This window comes from Lithobates pipiens, unplaced genomic scaffold (assembly GCF_037356315.1).
Source record: "Lithobates pipiens isolate NorthernLeopardFrog02 unplaced genomic scaffold, aLitPip1_a1.2 Scaffold_22, whole genome shotgun sequence".
In the NCBI taxonomy this organism is placed as follows: domain Eukaryota; kingdom Metazoa; phylum Chordata; class Amphibia; order Anura; family Ranidae; genus Lithobates; species Lithobates pipiens.
Genome location: NW_027507784.1, coordinates 301,465,050 through 301,482,122, shown reverse-complemented (window position 1 = coordinate 301,482,122; position 17,073 = coordinate 301,465,050). Strand labels below are relative to the sequence as shown.

The 17,073-nt window shown below is 43.5% G+C and overlaps 1 protein-coding gene across 1 annotated transcript in view; it reads right to left on the bottom strand.

Annotated features, from left to right (window-relative positions):
• Nucleotides 1-17,073, bottom strand: part of CORO7 (coronin 7) — a 304,349-nt gene that overhangs the window by 38,863 nt on the left and 248,413 nt on the right. The gene's annotated exons all lie outside the window — the stretch shown is intronic.

Here is a 17,073-nt window from a genome sequence, read left to right as displayed (position 1 = left end):
AGGCTGAAGCTCTGTGTCTGAATGGACACAGGAAGCTGTGACTTGGCTTGGGTGCCCCCATAGCAAGCTGCTTGCTGTGGGGGCACTTACCAGGAGGGAGGGGCTAGGAGAATTGAAGAGGGACCTGTGAAGAGGAGGATCTGGGCTGCTCTGTGCAAAATCAACTGCAACGGAGCAGGTAAGTATACATTTTTTCTTTTTTTGTTTAAAAATAACAAACAAGACTTTACAATCACTTTAAAGTGAATCTTCACCCTTCAGATTGTAAGGGTAGGGAGAGTCACCCTCTAAGTTTAAACTCGTCTTATTACATTTAGACTCTGCTTGAACAGATATTTACTGAAGTTTAGTGAAACACCATGCTTTGCAAGTTACTTCTGAAGTCTGCAAGAAACAGGATGCATTTGTGGTTAGAGCTAGCTGTTAGAATTTATAGGAAGTAGGAAATATTCATAAGGTGAAATTAAGTTATGTGGTTTTATTTTAAGGTCATGAAATATATTTTTATAAATATGTGTCTGGAGACCTTTAATCAAAAATTCCCCTAAAAATTCTGCATAATGTATGACGCTCTAAATGTCAATGTTTCATGATTGGTCAAATGTCTTGTCTAATCCTGATTGGCTGACAATGCAATTTGAAGCACATAAAAAGTAGTATACAGAAAGTAAAAGAACGTAGTCATGATAATCCTCAACTTGTGTGATTGTCTGATTTTACCCAATCGATTGAAAGGGCTTTCCAGTGATCACTAAAGTCCAGCTCGAGCTAAGGAGGGGGCGCACCTTACAGAAATGGTACCTGAAGACCAACTGCAATGGAGCAGGTAAGTATACATTTTTTCTTTTTTTGTTTAAAAATAACAAACAAGACTTTACAATCACTTTAAAGTGAATCTTCACCCTTCAGATACCTAGTCTTTTATTTTATTTTTTATTTTATTTATTTACAGTTTTGTCCAGCACCCCCATCCTCTGTTATCCGCCAAGTCAGTGCCCCCAGTTCCTCTTGGGATATGTGACATGCATATCCCAGAAGGCACCGGGAGCATGGTTCTCATTTCATTCACAAAAGCAGGAGGGGGCAGGCCTAGCGGGACGTCATTGGAAGGTGTGCCTACCGATGACATCCCAGGAGAAGATGGCGGTGCGCAACCCGAGTGCCTGTGTTCTGTCAAAAGAGCCAACTCATCAAAATCTCCAATTACGTCACTTCTGGTAACTCCCCAGCAGCAGAAATTGCAGATTTCGATGACTTGGCTGTTTTCACAGAACACCGGCAGCATATACACTACGGTACACGATATAATGAGTGGACATTGTTAGTCTGCCCACTAGTAACCAACAACATGGCCGCTACCAAGGCAGTGAAATTATTTACTCCTTAGCTGGTATTCGGTCAAAACAGCCAACTCATCATGTACCGTAGTGTATATGCTGCTGGTGTTCTGTGAGAACAGACAAGTCGTCAAAATCTGCAATTTCTGCTGCTGGAGAGTCACCGGAAGTGACGTAATTGGAGAGTTTGACGAGTTGGCTCTTTTGACGGAAAACCGGCTACAGAGAGAGGATCTTAGTGGGCAACGCTGGCTCCCCTGGGTAGGTGTCTTTACTGTGGAGAACACAACACCAGGTAGACAGGGGGGGGAAAAAATATTACGGGGGGAGGGTGAAGTACCTCTTTAATTCTTTATATTATTTTGGACCTGGGAAGGTTCATAAGTTATGTAAACCTCAGTGAGGAAGCTGACAGGCTCAGAGAGGCTTTGAGGGCCGGATATGGACAGCCAAAGGGCCGAATGCGGTCCTGAGACAGCAATCTGCCCAGGTTTGGTCTATTGGAGTACAAAATCCCCGGTTTAAAATTTTGGTTCAGAATAATAGGAACATGAGTAGAAAACCGTATAACCTACCTCCCTCTACAACATTCTGACAGTCAACAGAGCTGACACCAAAGCAAGTTTTGAAAGTTAGCAGCACTGAATACAATGGAAGTGGTGTCACATTCATTTTGAGCTAATGATCACAGTCATTTGATATTGATCATGTGACAAAGCAGTACCACCAAAACAATGCCATCATCCTCTATCTCAGGGGTCTCCAAACTTTCTAGGCAAAGGGCCAGTTTACTGTCCTTCAGGCTTTAGAGGGGCCGGAGGGTGGCCAGTGGGAGTAGAAAATGCTCTGGCATCAGTGCCCCATCATGGGTTTTCATGGAAGGAATAGTGCCCCATTGTTGATACCAATGAGAAGAATAGTGCCTCATTGATGGTGTTAGTAAATGGAACTGTGCTCCATCGTTGGTGTCAGTTAGTGAAGTAGTGCCCCAAGGGCCAGATGAAGGCAAGCAGAGGGCCACATCCGGCCCCCGGGCCACAGTTTGGAGACCACTGCTCTATCTTCCTCTTCTAAAAAATGTATATTACGCATTTAGCCTTAAGGCGGCTACACACTATGAGAAAATCTTAAGAAAAGTTCCGTATGAGGCACGATCGTTTGATTTTTTGTAGTGTGTACACAACTTTCGTCATCCGATTCAGACTTTGCAAACAAAAATTTCTGAAGGGACAAACTAAAAATGTTCTCATATGTGTACACAATGAAAGATTTACGTTTAATGTGTACCATTTTTTACGAGAAATATCAAATACGAAAGACTGTGCATGATCAGACACAATAAATAAAACAAAATTCCTTTGTCGTACGAAAATTCGTAGATTACCGTATATACTCGAGTATAGGCCGACCCGAATATAAGCCGAGGCCCCCAATTTACCCCCAAAAAACTGGAAAAAATTATTGACTCGTGTATAAGCCGAGGGTGAGACATGCCTGTCCATCCCTGTGTGTCCGTCCATCCCTGTGGGTCCATCCATCCCTGTGTGTGTGTCCATGCATCCGTGTGTGTGTGTGTGTGTGTCCATGCATCCGTGTGTGTGTGTGTGTGTGTGTGTGTGTCCATGCATCCGTGTGTGTGTGTGTGTGTCCATGCATCCGTGTGTGTGTGTGTGTGTGTGTGTGTGTGTCCATGCATCCGTGTGTGTGTGTGTGTGTGTGTGTGTGTGTGTGTGTCCGTGCAGCCTACCTGTGTCCAGCCTGCCTGTGTCCGTCCAGCCTGCGTCCCGTCCAGCCTGCGTCCCGTCCAGCCTGCGTCCCGTCCAGCCTGCGTCCCGTCCCGTCCCGGCCCGGCCCGTCCCGGCCCGTCCCGTCCCGAGCCGAGCCTCCGTCCTTCAGCTCTTCGTCGGCGGCCATTCTAGGATTCAAAAGCCGCGCCTCCGTCGGTGATAGGCGGAACACTCAATTTCCCACTGACTGCTGTTCCGCCTATCGGATGTCCGTGATAGGCGGAACACTCAATTTCCCAGCAGCCTGTGTTCCGCCTATCACAGGCATCGTCTCATCCTCGTCCGTAGTACGAGGATGAGACGATGCCCGTGATAGGCGGAACACAGGCTGCTGGGAAATTCAGTGTTCCGCCTATCACAGGCGAAGGCGGAGCCGGAGGCGCGGCTTTTGAATTCTAGAATGGCCGCTGTCTGTCTGCTCGACACGCTGATCGAGCGGGCAGACAGCGATGACTTGAGTATAAGCCGAGGGGGGCACTTTCAGCCTCAAAAAAGAGGCTGAAAATCTCGGCTTATACTCGAGTATATACGGTATTTCCATCCTTGGTTCCAACTTGCTGTAAAACATCAAGGAACTGGCTGATCGTTTTCCCAATTTACTTATCCGCCTTTAAACACACACACTATATGGGCAAATGTTTGTGGTCACCTGACCATCACACCTCTATAAGCTTGTTGGACAAAGACATTTTCTTCCACACAACCGCCGCTCACTGGATATTTTCTCTTTTTCAGACCATTCTCTGAAAAAAACTCTAGGGATGGTTGTGTGTGAAAATCCCAGTAGATCAGCAGTTTTTGAAATACTCAGACCAACAACCATGCCACGTTCAAAGTCACTTACACCCCCCTTTCTTCCCCATTCTGATTTTGAACTTCAACAAGTCACCTTCACCACCTCTAGATGCCTAAATGCATGGAGTTGCTGCCATGGCTGATTAGCAATTTGTGTTTCCAAGCAATTGAACAGGTATACCTAATAAAGAAGCAGTGAGTGTATATCAGGGTGGATAAGAATCTTATTTTTTTTTTTATATTATTTTTTTCTATTTAAAATCAGATTTTTTTTTTATTTAAATCTAAATTATTTTAATAAAATGCTTTTGAGTAAAAATCTAAACATAGTTTTCTATCTAAGATACATTAATAATTTAGTTTATTCAGCTTAGTTATGTAGCATGAGGCTGGACATTCTGCAATATTTACATTTGTGGTAAACTTATTCAATGAATCCAAGCTCTGCAAGCTGAGATAACATGCACTGCATTAATGCATTTACACAATTTCACAGTAACCATGAGATGAAACAAAGTTCAGGAATATTCCCTTAGCTCATTGTTTTGCAAATCTACAGTATGTACACTACAAACTGTATTATTGAATTGGATCTGTTATCACTGTTTTACTAACCTGATACCTTATTATTCTAAATGGGAAACCTTCCTTTTATTTGCAAATATTAAATATTTTAACGATCAGCAAGAATGAGTCCTTACATTTAACCACTTGCCGACCGCTGCACACCGATTTACGTCGGCATAATGGCAGTGGTGGGCAAATGGGCGTACCTGTATGTCCCCTTTAAATGGCAGGGTTAGCGGGCACACGCCATGTACAGCGTGACCGTGCCTGCGGGACCGGTGGTCTCGATGTCCACTGGTCTCCCAGCGTTCGTGTCACGGAGCTGCAGAATAAGGAAGTGCCTATGTAAACAAGGCATTTCCCGTTCTGCCTTGTGACATGACAGAGATCACTACCCTCTGTTATCAGGAGCAGTGATCGCTGTCATATGAGGTGTAGCCCACCCCCCCCAGTTAGAATCACTCCCGAGGACACACTTAACCCCTTCATAGCCCCCTAGTGGTTAACCCTTTCCCTGCCAGTGTCATTTACACAGTAACCAGTGCATTTTATAGCACTGATCGCTGTATAAATGACAATGGTCCCAAAAATTTGCCATGATAAAGATCGCAGATTGCTGCCATTACTAATAAAAAAAAATTTTATAATAAAAATATATAAAAACTATACATAAAACTATCCCCTATTTTGTAGACCCTATAACTTTTGTGCAAACCAATCGATATACGCTTATTGCATTTTTTTTTACCAAAAATATGTAGAAGCATACATAAACCTAAACTGTGAAAAAAAAATGTTTTTTTTTTTTATATATTTTTGGGGGATATTTATTATAGCAAAAAGTAAAAAATATAGCGTTTTTTTCAAAATTGTCAGTCTTTCTTTGTTTATAGTGCAAAAAATAAAAACCGCAGAGGTGATCAAATACCATCGAAAGAAAGCTCTATTTGTGGGGAAAAATGGATGTCAATTTTGTTTGAGTCAATGTCGCATGACCGCGCAATTGCCAGTTAAAGCGACACAGTTCCGAATCGCAAAAAGTGCTTTGGTCAGGAAGGGGGCTGAAGCGGTTAAAGCGCCCCTGTCATTTCAGATCCATCATGACAGCGCCCGTTAGCGGGCATCTACTCATCTGCCGCCAACACGTCCTTAACCTTGTTGTGTCACTGCGGCATCACCAGCCATCCCATTAAAGTGAATGGGACTGTCGGTGAGTCAATGGCGGGTCAGAGGAGGAGCCGCTGCGGGACAGAGATGACAGCTGCTCTTTAAAAATTATGATTTAAATCAAATCCATCCTGGTGTATAGTTCACTTTAAAATCCCAAATTGCTGTAAAGATTTAACCTATTTAACGGTTTATTACACCAAATTGCATTTTTTCTAATATCTATACCAGCTTTATACGGTACAGGATGCTGCCTGCAGGCAAAGCACATGCAGTATGAAGATGGGTTTGAACTGAGGCCGTACAACAGCAGAGCTGGTCATCTGCCGTAGAGGGGATGTAGGGACAGAGCAGTCTGCGGGGGTTTCGCAGACAGAGTCACTCAGAAGGGGATCCTGTGTTTTGATCCCTTCAAAAGCGAAGCAGCTAACTCCATCCCAGACTGCTTCCTGCTGGGCCCCTCTCTCTGCGTTCTTACGTCACCCCACACAGACCTCTCTCACACTGGTCCAGTCTCCCAGCTCCTCATCGTCTACCTCTTCTACAATCACCTCCTCCTTCTTCGGCTTCCCTATTCCCCCCCAGGGCTGGGAAATCTTCCCCCAGAACAACAGGCCCGTGGGAAGCCTGCGATAGCACTCACCCACGTTACGTACGCTCGTAACTAACTGAAATGATTAAAAAAAATCCTCCCCATCAGGAAATCCCTTAACACTCGAAACCCTTCTTCCCTCAGAGAGGACGGCAATAAAAAATTAAATAAAAAAAAAGCAAGAGTTTATTAAAAATACGTTAAACCAAAAAAAAAACCAAAAAAAAAAAAAAAAAAACTCTAAACTGCACTTTCCCTCATTTATCCTTTTAAAATTACGCATGGATTTTCGCACAGACGCGCTGTGTGAACTGAACCATAAACAAATACCAAGTAAATTAAACAAATAAAAGTCGGCCGCGGTGAAGAATAATGGCCTATGGTTCAGGTTTCCATAGAGATTTGATCGGCTGAGTTTTGAGGCCTAGGGGATGTAAAGATATATTTATGTTTAAACTGCTGGGTAAATACAAACGCAAATGTACACATGAGAAGGCTGGAAGGCCGGCTGGCCTCACGTTTTTAGACGGAGGAACTTTGCACAGTGAGGCGGCCATTTTTCAAGTGACCCTTTTGGTCTTTCTTGGAACTCTCTCACACATCTAGCTTTCTCTCCTGTCAAACATTCAAGGAGAGATTTATCTCTGGAAATATCTCTCGTAGCGTGTGGGGCGTGAGAGAGACAAGGATAAAGAACAAGAACGTAGATGTCCTCGAGAACAACGTAAAAGAAACCACGTGAGAGATTAGAAAACAAACTGTGAGAAGAAAAATCGACTAAAGAAGTGAAAACAAACTTCTTTTATCTCTTTCATGTTTGTCTGGCTCCCACAAATACATAAAATTGTATAAAGATATGGGTCCTGAGGCATACACCTTGCTTAAACCCTGTTGAGGCAGCCATTTTGTTGGAGCCTAGTGGTAAGCTATACATGGAGCGATTTTCAGTCTGTTCCTAATGAGCCAGCTGAAAATCGGGCCATGAGTGGGCCTGTTGGTGCCCTCCCACCCGACATTCTTCGATCTGAAATTTGGGGCTCAATGAGCGAAATCTTACAGTGTAAGGTCAGAATTAGTCTGTCAGATTTTTCATGACTAGAGGGCTCTCAAGATTGATGTGTGAACACTTTAACTAGGATGTACACACATATAACCTATGCTACAAATTGGGCTGAGTGTTTAAAAAATGTCTGAGGGTCCATTTGGATTGTTAACGCAATGTTTGTACCACAGTGCATTGTGGTGCCTTTCATTCTGAATAACACACCTATGCACTAATACAGTGGTGGGCAAGGGCATTATGAGCATCCCCATAATACACATACCAAAAATGGTGAATGTCCATTTCATGTGCGTCTCCAGGACTTCTCCAGGGCCTCTCCCATCCTCTGGAATTCTGTACCCTAATCTGTCTTGCTATCTCCTACTTTGTCCACTTTTAGGTGATTCCTGAAAAACTCATCTACTTGGGGAAGCCAATCCTCACCCCATCTAACAGCTGAATCTTTTCATTCTCACATAAGCTCATCCCTCACTGTTAATACCGTTTGTTCCCTTTGCCCCTCCCTATTAGATTGTAAGCTCCCAGGAGCAAGGCCCTCCTAACTCTCTTATTTTGTATTGCAACTGTACTATCTCTCTTATTATGTAAAGCGCTGCGCAAAAAGTTGGTGCCATATATTCTGTATAATAATAATTTTTGGTTATGTTGTGGTTGGATTGGTAGTTTATTCAAAATGAACGTGCTTCCTTATTCCACGTACACACAATCGGAATTTCGGCCAGAGAAAGATCGATGAGAGCTTTTCATCGGAAAATGCGACCGTGTGTATGCTCCATCAGAATTTAGCTGTCCGAATTTCCACCAGCCAAAAATTGATAGCATGTTATCAATTTTCCCGACGGAAAAAACTTTCTATCAGAAATTCCGATCGTGTGTATGCAATTCCGTCACGCCAAAAATCACACATGCTCAGATTCAACTACGAGACAGAAGCTATTGGCTACTGGCTGTTGAACTTCTTTCTTCTAGTCCCGTCATACGTGTTGTATCGTTGTAAACGATCGGAATTTGGTGTGACCGTGTGTAGGCAAGACAGCTTGAGCCGAATTCTGTCGGAATTCCGTCGGGAAAACCATCAGAGCTTTTTCCGACGAGAATTCCAATTGTGTGTACGTGGCATTAGGCCCCCGTTCACATCTTGCAATTTGGGATTGGGATCGCATAGCTCGTTCCTGCTATGCATTGATGTGAACGGGGGCCTTAACCTCTTGCCAAACACATCCAATATATGTACAGTGGTAAAGGGGTTGGGGCTTTAATGCCCACATGCCACACATATGCGTCTATGGGCAGTAGAGCTTTTTGTACTCAGAGTGCACACACTGATCGCTCCCAGCACAGTGACCGAGCTGTCGCTGACAACTTTTGGTCTGTACTAATGATCAGGAGCCAGCAGAATTGGCTCTTGATCATGTGACCACTGTGAGAGCTAATCATGTGATATGTTAGTCCTTCCCACCCAGCGCATAAAGAATGTTAAAGAGAAGCCAGGGCTAGACAGGAAAGGGTTAATGCATTTCACAAAACTGCGCAACACAACAGGTTTTTTTTTTCAACATGTTTGTTTAATGCACGCATCGCTGAAGTGTGACTGGGCCCTAAAAGGGAAAGTTATTTTTTTTTGAGGACCTAATTTAATTTAATTTCCCGTTGTAGCCAATAAAGTAATGGATTCAAAGCAGACAGTCAATTTCATACTGAAAACTTCAGCATTAATAAAAAAAAAAAATATGAAAATAAAATAAAAAATAGTGCAGCAAAACCAATATATATATAACATATATTTCATGCAGTGCTGGAGGCAGAGATTCTAGGTGTTCCTCCCTATACAATAATAAAACATGAAAAATCCCTGCCAACTCCCCTAATCCACTTGAATATATTCTTTATGTTTCACATCCTACGCTCAGGGTGATTTGCCAACTTGCTTTACCTACGGCACCCCTTACATGCATTAAAGGGAAAGTATGATTTATTTTCATTGAGCGCATGTTGCCTTGTTTACCATAAAGTAATTTTTATACGTTTTTCACCCTTATTTATACTTGCACTTCCATATCTGTGTTATTACATTAAAGATAGACATGTGTACAGTACATTAGCTACAAAACGCAGAAAAGGAATTACAAAAACTCTGCCCATCGCTTTACCAACTGTTGACATGAGATATCAGCCACATAGGGAGTGCATTGTTTTTATTTAGTAGGTCGACTCGTAGGCGTTGATTTAATAAAATTGGAGAGTGCAAAATCTGGCGCATCTCTGCATAGAAACCAATCAGCTTCCAGTATGTTTGTTTTTTGTCAAAGCATAAAATGGTTATAGATTTAAAGAAATATTTAAAGAAAGATTACTGGTAACCCCTCTGTTCTACTAAGCCATACTACACTGTGTGCATATTTGTATAAAATTACCCCTTTAAATATCTACTTTTAGATCTTTTCTGGTCGGTCACGTGACCTCCTGCTGCTCTCCTCCCCCCAATCTAAGGGCTACAGTGGGAGGGGCTGAGGTACCCCTCTCAGGTCAGCTGGGAGATCACATGACCGCTGTGCTGTCCGCTCAGCCCCTCCCACTGTGGCCCTTAGATTGGGGGAGGAGAGCAGCCAGAGGTCATGTGACCACCAGAAAAGATTCGAAAGAAGGTATATAGAGGCATCATTTTATACAAACATGTACATTGTGTAAGATGGCTTGAAAGAACAGAGGGATTGGCAGTAATCTTTCTTTGACTTTACTGCCTGCTTCTAATAGTGGCAGGAGGACAGGGGAGGGGCAAGGAAGAGAGTTGCTCACAACCGCACACACAGGAGCTGACAGGCAGGCAGGGAGGGAGGGGCACGTAAACTGACCATGGTGTCATGGATCAGCAGCCACCGTGGACAGTTTACATAAGGGGACACAGGAACAGGTAGGATCAACCAGGCTTTTTACAGCATAGAAAGGGACAGATTAGACAGCACAAGCACTATGCTGTTTAACCTGCTATAAGGGAATAGGATCAGCTGCACCTGATTTTGCAATGTCCAGTTTTAGTAAATCAACCCCATATACTTCTACTGTGAGAAAGAGCAGCATGGCTCTATTCACACCTATGCAACTGCGAAAAAGCATTCATTAGAAAATACTGCATTATGGCCACTAGGCGGTGCCGACCATCATAATTATTTACCATGATTTATTTAATATGATTGTCAGCTCCATATAGTGGCCATAATGCAGTATTTTCCCAATTCACTGTATTTGTATAAATAAATAACATTCAACCTAGAGAGAAGATAGCTTAGTAACATTCGACTTTTTTCCCTATTTGCACAGAATGAATAGCACTTCACATTTTTAAAATATACACCCTTATAGTGTATTTTTTTTTATACGGGTCTATACATCAGACCAGGGAGAGGGACAATTAAGGAAGACAGTCCCTCCCAATCAGAGGCAGCTGGGAGGTAAATTATTTAACATATTTTCGCTATATATATATATATATATATATATATATATATATATATATATATATATATATATATAAAAGCCGCTTTGTTTTGATTGTGTTCAATAGCCAATAGGGAAAAAAGTATTCGATCCCCTGCTGATTTTGTAGGTTTGCCCACTGACAAAAAAATGATCAGTCTATAATTCAAATGGTAGATTTATATTAATCGCGAGAGACAATAACAAAAAAATCCAGAAAAACGCATTTCAAACAAGTTATAAATTGATTTGCATTTTAATGAGTGAAATAAGTATTTGATCCCCTATCAATCAGCAAGATTTCTGGCTCCCGGGTGTCTTCTATACAGGTAACGAGCTGCGATTAGGAGCACTCTCTTAAAAAGGAGTGCTCCTAATCTCAGCTTGTTACCTGTATAAAAGACACCTATCCACAGAAGCAATCAATCAGATTCCAATGTCTCCACCATGGCCAAGACCAACTCGCCGTGTTTAGAGGAGGAGGAATGTCCCCCAAGAACACCATCCCCACCGTCAAACATGGAAGGGGAATTATGCTTTGGGGGGTGTTATTCTGCTAAGGGGACAGGACAACGTCACTGCATCAAAGGGATGATGGACAGGGTTGTGTACTGTCAAATCTTGGGTGAGAACCTCCTTCCCTCAGCCAGGGTATTGCAAATGGGTCACGGATGAGTATTCTAGCATGATAATGACTCAAAACACATGGTCAAGGCAACAAAGGAGTGGCTCAAGAAGAAGCACATTAAGGTCCTGGAGTGGTCTAGCCAGTCTCCAGACCTTAATCACATAGAAAATATGTGAAGGGAGATAAAGGTTCGCGTTACCAAACGTCTACCTCAAAACCTTAATAACTTGGAGAGGATCTGCAAAGAGGAGCGGGACAAAATCCCTTCTGAGATGTGTGCAAACCTGGAGGCCACCTACAAGAAACGTCTGACCTCTGTGATTGCCAATAAGGGTTTTGCTACCAAGTACTAAGTCATGTTTTGTGAAGGGGTCAAATACTTATTTCACTCATAAAATGTCAATCAATTTCTAACTTTTTTTAAAATGCGTTTTTCTGTATATTTTTGTTGTTATTCTGTCTCTCACTGCTAAAACAAACCTACCATTAAAATTATAGACTGATCATTACTTTGTCAGTGGGCAAATATACAAAATCAGCAGGGGATCAAATAATCCCCCCCCCCCACTTTAGAACAGCCAGGACTTGTATTCAGACGGGTGAAGCCAATTGGCATTCAGACAGGTGGTGGGAAAACAATGCGATGCCTCCTCATCGCCTGTTTTAACCCCATTTTTGGCAACAAACGACACAAATGTATGCATTGCACATGGTTTCAGGGCGCTTCCAGTGTTTCCCCATTTGCTTGAATGTGTAGAGTTCAGTGGGGCTTGCCACCACCCGCTAATCACTACATGCTGAGTAAACTTTGCCACGGGCACGAAACACCCCTATCTACTGCCTATTGCTGCTTAATGGGGTTGGGAGGGACTGTTGGCAGATGGCGTAAATGCAGCTCACCCATTTTTTGCTGCCCCCAAATCGCATGTCTACACAAAACATAATAAATGTTTGCTTTTGGTTTTAATACCAATTTAACCTTATTGAAATGTCGCAAAATGGCACATCATTCAACTTTCTGCAACGCAACATAGTGTGTCGTAGCACACTGTACTTTGTAAAAATTCAGCCTGTTCTAGTTTTTTTTCTGTGCACACCAACGCAGCACGGTGGTGTCAATAGAAACAAAAGGACATAAAGCAAATTGCCCTGTCTATGGGTTTGGACTGTGTTGGGAAAAGCCGCCTTGTGCATATGGTGTGAATGAACCCTGGTCTGTCACCCATGGTTTTTGTGATTAAAGTCCCTGGCCCTGTCACCCATGGTTTTTGTGATGAAGGACCCTGTCTCAGTCACCAATGGCTTTTGTGATGAGGGACTATGGCCCTGTTACCCATCTTTTTTTTTTTTTTTTCCATAAAGGACCCTGGTCCAATTACCCATGGTTTAGTCATGAAGAACCCTGGCCCTGTCACCCATGGCTTTTTGATGAAGGACCCTGGCCCTGTCACCCATGGCTTTTTGATGAAGGACCCTGGCTCTGTCACCCATGGTTTTTGTAATGAAGCATCTCCCCCCTGTCGCCCATGTTTTTTGTGATGAAGGACCCTGGCCCTATCACCCATGGTTCTGTGATTAAGAACTCTAGCCCTGTCACCCATCTTTTTTTGTGATGAAGAACCCTGGCCCTGTCACCCATGGCTGTGTGATGAAGGACCCTGGCCCTGTCACCCATGGTTTTGTGATGAAGAACCCTGGCCCTGTCATCCATGGTTTTGTGATAAAGAACTCTAGCCCTGTCACCTATGGTTTTTGTGATAAGGACCATGGCCCTGTCCCCCATGGTTTTTGTGATGATTGTCTCTGACCCAGTCAACCAAGATTTTTGTGAAGAAGGACACTGGCCCTGTCAACCATGGTTTTTGTGATGCAGAACCTTGGCCCAGTCACCCATGGTTTTTGTGATGAAGCACCTCCCCCCCTTTCACCCATGATTGTTTGTGATGAAGGACCCTAGTAAAACCTCACCCATGGTTTTGTGAAGAAGGAACCTGGTCCTGTCGCCCATGGTTTGTGTGATGACTACTCAGCGACAAGCTGGAATATGGGTATCTGTACTTAGCATATCACCCCTGCTCTTTGCCTTACTTTACAAAATAAGTCCAATTATTTTAGGATGCTTTTCTCACGGTCTTTTTTGCTACGGATGTTCAGATTGCTGATCTGACATGCATGGACGACAGTAATCTAGATGAGAATAATTGTATCATCTGAATGAGCTCCATGCTGCTCTTTAAGCAGTTTGACCCCTTCTGACAGTTGTATATTCACTTCCTGTAAACTGTGGGAATGTTTCTACAGATGTTTGTGGCAGAGAGGGTGAAAATACTTCATCACACTTCTTAGGCAGAGCAAACATGGAAAGTCATTGCTATACAGAACACTGTCTTACAGTTCCATTAATCTGTATATGCCACTTATCTTAACATCAAAAAGACCCACTGTCAGCATTAGTAAGTAAAATTATAGGCAAAAAAATGTTTTTTTCATTTTGGATAGAGTAAGGGAGGAGTCAACCCCTCTCAGTTTCTTTTATGTCATCTGTGTCCCACTGGGGAGATTTCCCTTCACTTCCTGTCCCATAGCCAAAATAGGAAGTGAGGGGAAATCCCTGCAAATTAAGGCAATCTCTTGGAGACCCCCGTCACCAGAACTAGTGTCCTCATTGGAAGATCTCCCCTTTATAACTGTCCTGGGGACAAGCCAAAATTCTGGATTTTACAAGATTAAAGTGTTTGTAAACCCTTACAAACCACTTTGACCTACAGGTAAGCCTAGATTAAGGCTTACCTGTAGGTCCAAGAAATATCTCCTAAACCTACACGGTTTAGGAGATATTTACAAAAAGACAGGCACCGTAGACAGCGGCATGCAGGTGCAATGAGCATGCCGCAGATCACGGCGATATGCTGCTTGTGTTGGCTCCCGTGCGCATGCGCGGGAGTGACGTCATCGCGGCTCCGGCGAATCACTACGCCGGAGCAGCGGGACCCAGAAGTCACTCCGGGATACATAGCAGCGGTGAAGATAAAAGGAGGAGGACCGCTTCGGGGGCTTCGTTCTCAGGTAAGTTATTCATAATGAGCTAGTATGCTATGCATTATGCCTTTGCCTTCCAGGTTGCATTTTTTTTTAAGTGCCTTTACTTCCTCTGTAATAAAGATTACAAAAAAACAAAAAAAAACAAAAGGAGAGTCAACTGTCACTGTGTGTAAATAGATGTCCCATTGGAAGAATTCCCCTCCTCTACTGTTGTAATGACAACTCTTAATACCCCAAGGTCTAGAACACGAGGGTCTCATACCTAATAGGATTAGGGTTGCCACCTTTTCTTTAAGCCAAACCCGAACATTTTAGCAACCTAGCACAGTTTTGGGTGCCCCAAGAAGATTAGTAATGTGGTGCGCCTAGCATTCCAGAGTGAATAGTGGGTGTGGCCAAATTTCACTTGCCAACACCATCACCCTGCCCACAGACAGCTGCCCACAGCTCCCAGATGGGGACGGCAACACATTTGTGTGCGACAATCTTGGTTACCTGGGGAGAAACAGCCCAGTCTGAATAATATGAATTCTGGACAGGTGGCAACCCTAAATAGGATGTAACTACCAACAATAGGTTATGACCTCTATTTGCACAGGAACTTTTCTGGGTTCACAGGAGATCAGGGTGGCAGACAGAAGGAGGTAAGCAAAGGCCCAAGAGGGAGGCTTTACACATTTTTAATAATGGAGGTTTACGTTCATATACTGCAATGAGGTCCATGTGCAGACCTGCCTACAGGAAGTCATAAGCCATATCAGCCAAACATTATATACAGCACTGTATTAAGTATTCCACTTTATCTCTTTATGGGAATATAAAAGCAAGAGATGTCAGACAGATATTATTCTGTGTACAGGAATCTGCAGCTACAAATGTGCCATGCTGCCCGGATCCTCTTCAATTTACAGCTCAGTTTAGTCTACTCTAATGCTGTAAACCATAAAGGCTCAACAAATCATGGCATATGTCACAGCCAACTTGTAAATCATAAAAAGATCCACACATTTGTATAACAGCGTAACAACGTTCAGCACAATTAATAGTTTTAATATACCATTTGATTTATTTCTTTACCTATGACCTAAAAGCTTAAAAACTCAGTGGAAATACATATACACGAGCTGCCTTACCAGCCAACATATTTCTATTTGCTTTCAGCAGGTCTTTCAGGTTCCACACCTCTGAAACACTAGATAACCAGGCTGGTGACACCACAACTTCCTGCTAGACAGAGGTGGCTGGTTCAGACTCTCAGTGGTGTGCTGAGTGGCTCTGCCCCTACTGCTGGAAAGGGGGCAGAGGTGGCTGGTTCGGGCTCTCAAGTGGTGTGCTGAGTGGCTCTGCCCCTCTGGCTGGCAAGGGGGCAGAGGTGGCTGGTTCAAGCTCTCAGTGGTGTGCTGCATGGCTCTGTCCCTCTGGCTGGAGAGGGGGCAGAAGCAGCTGGTTCAGGCTCTCAGTGGTGTGCTGAGTGGCTCTGCCCCTCTAGCTGTAGAGGTGGCAGAAGCAGCTGGCTCAGGCTCTCAGCGGTGTGCTGAGTGGCTCTGCCCCTCTTGCTCGAAAGGGGGCAGAGGTGGCTGGTTGAGGCTCTCAAGTGGCATGCTAAGTGGCTCTGACCCTCTGGCTGTAGTGGTGGCAGAGGTGGCTGGTTCAGGATCTCAGTGGTGTGCTGAGTGGCTCTGCTTCACTGGCTGGAGAGGGGGCAGAAGCGGCTGGTTGGGGCTCTCAGTGATGTGCTGCGTGGCTCTGCCCCTCTGCATGGAGAGGGGGCAGAAGCGGCTGGTTCAGGCTCTCAGTGGTGTGCTGAGTGGCTCTGCCCCTCTGGCTGGTGAGGGCGCAGAAATGGCTGGTTCAGGCTCTCAGTGGTGTGCTGAATGGCTCTGCCCCTCTGACTAGAGAGGGGGCAGAAGCAGCTGGTTCAGGCTCTCAATGGTGTGCTGAGGGGCTGAATCAGCTCCCAATCAGGCATATGGGTGCATCCTGGCATTACTGTCAGGATCCCTCCAGGGTCTGGACAGGCTCTGTTACAATACAGGAAGTGAGGGGAAGTCTTTCCAATGGGAACACAAACAATAAAAACCTGAGACAGGGTCTTACCTTTTCCCATTCCACCAAAAGATGCTGGTGTTCTACTTAAAATGTATGCAAATACAAATTATTTTTGTCAATTTGGTTAGAATTTAAAAGGGCTAGAACCCCTGCAAGGTTTTTTATTCCTGTGTCTCTAATGTGAAAATTCACCCCCACCATCGGACCTGGTAAATAATGTCTCTGACACAGAAAGCAATAGAAAAACCAGTCCCTCACATAAACCTCTGTATTGAAGAACAAAATACAGAGCTGTATGGACACACAAGGAATCACAATTTTGATTAGATGCACATTTTATAACAATTTATTCATTTCATTGTTATTTAACATACAGTGGACATCGGTGTGGTAACAGCATTTGGATACAATTTATTGATGTATAATTTAAAATAGCGCGGCTGTTTTTTTTTTTTTTTATAAAACATATGGGATATTTTTATTTATTTTTTTAATAGTAATGGCGGCGATCAGCAACTTATATACTTACTGCGACATTGCGGCTAACATTCTGAGGCTCTTTTGAAATCAGT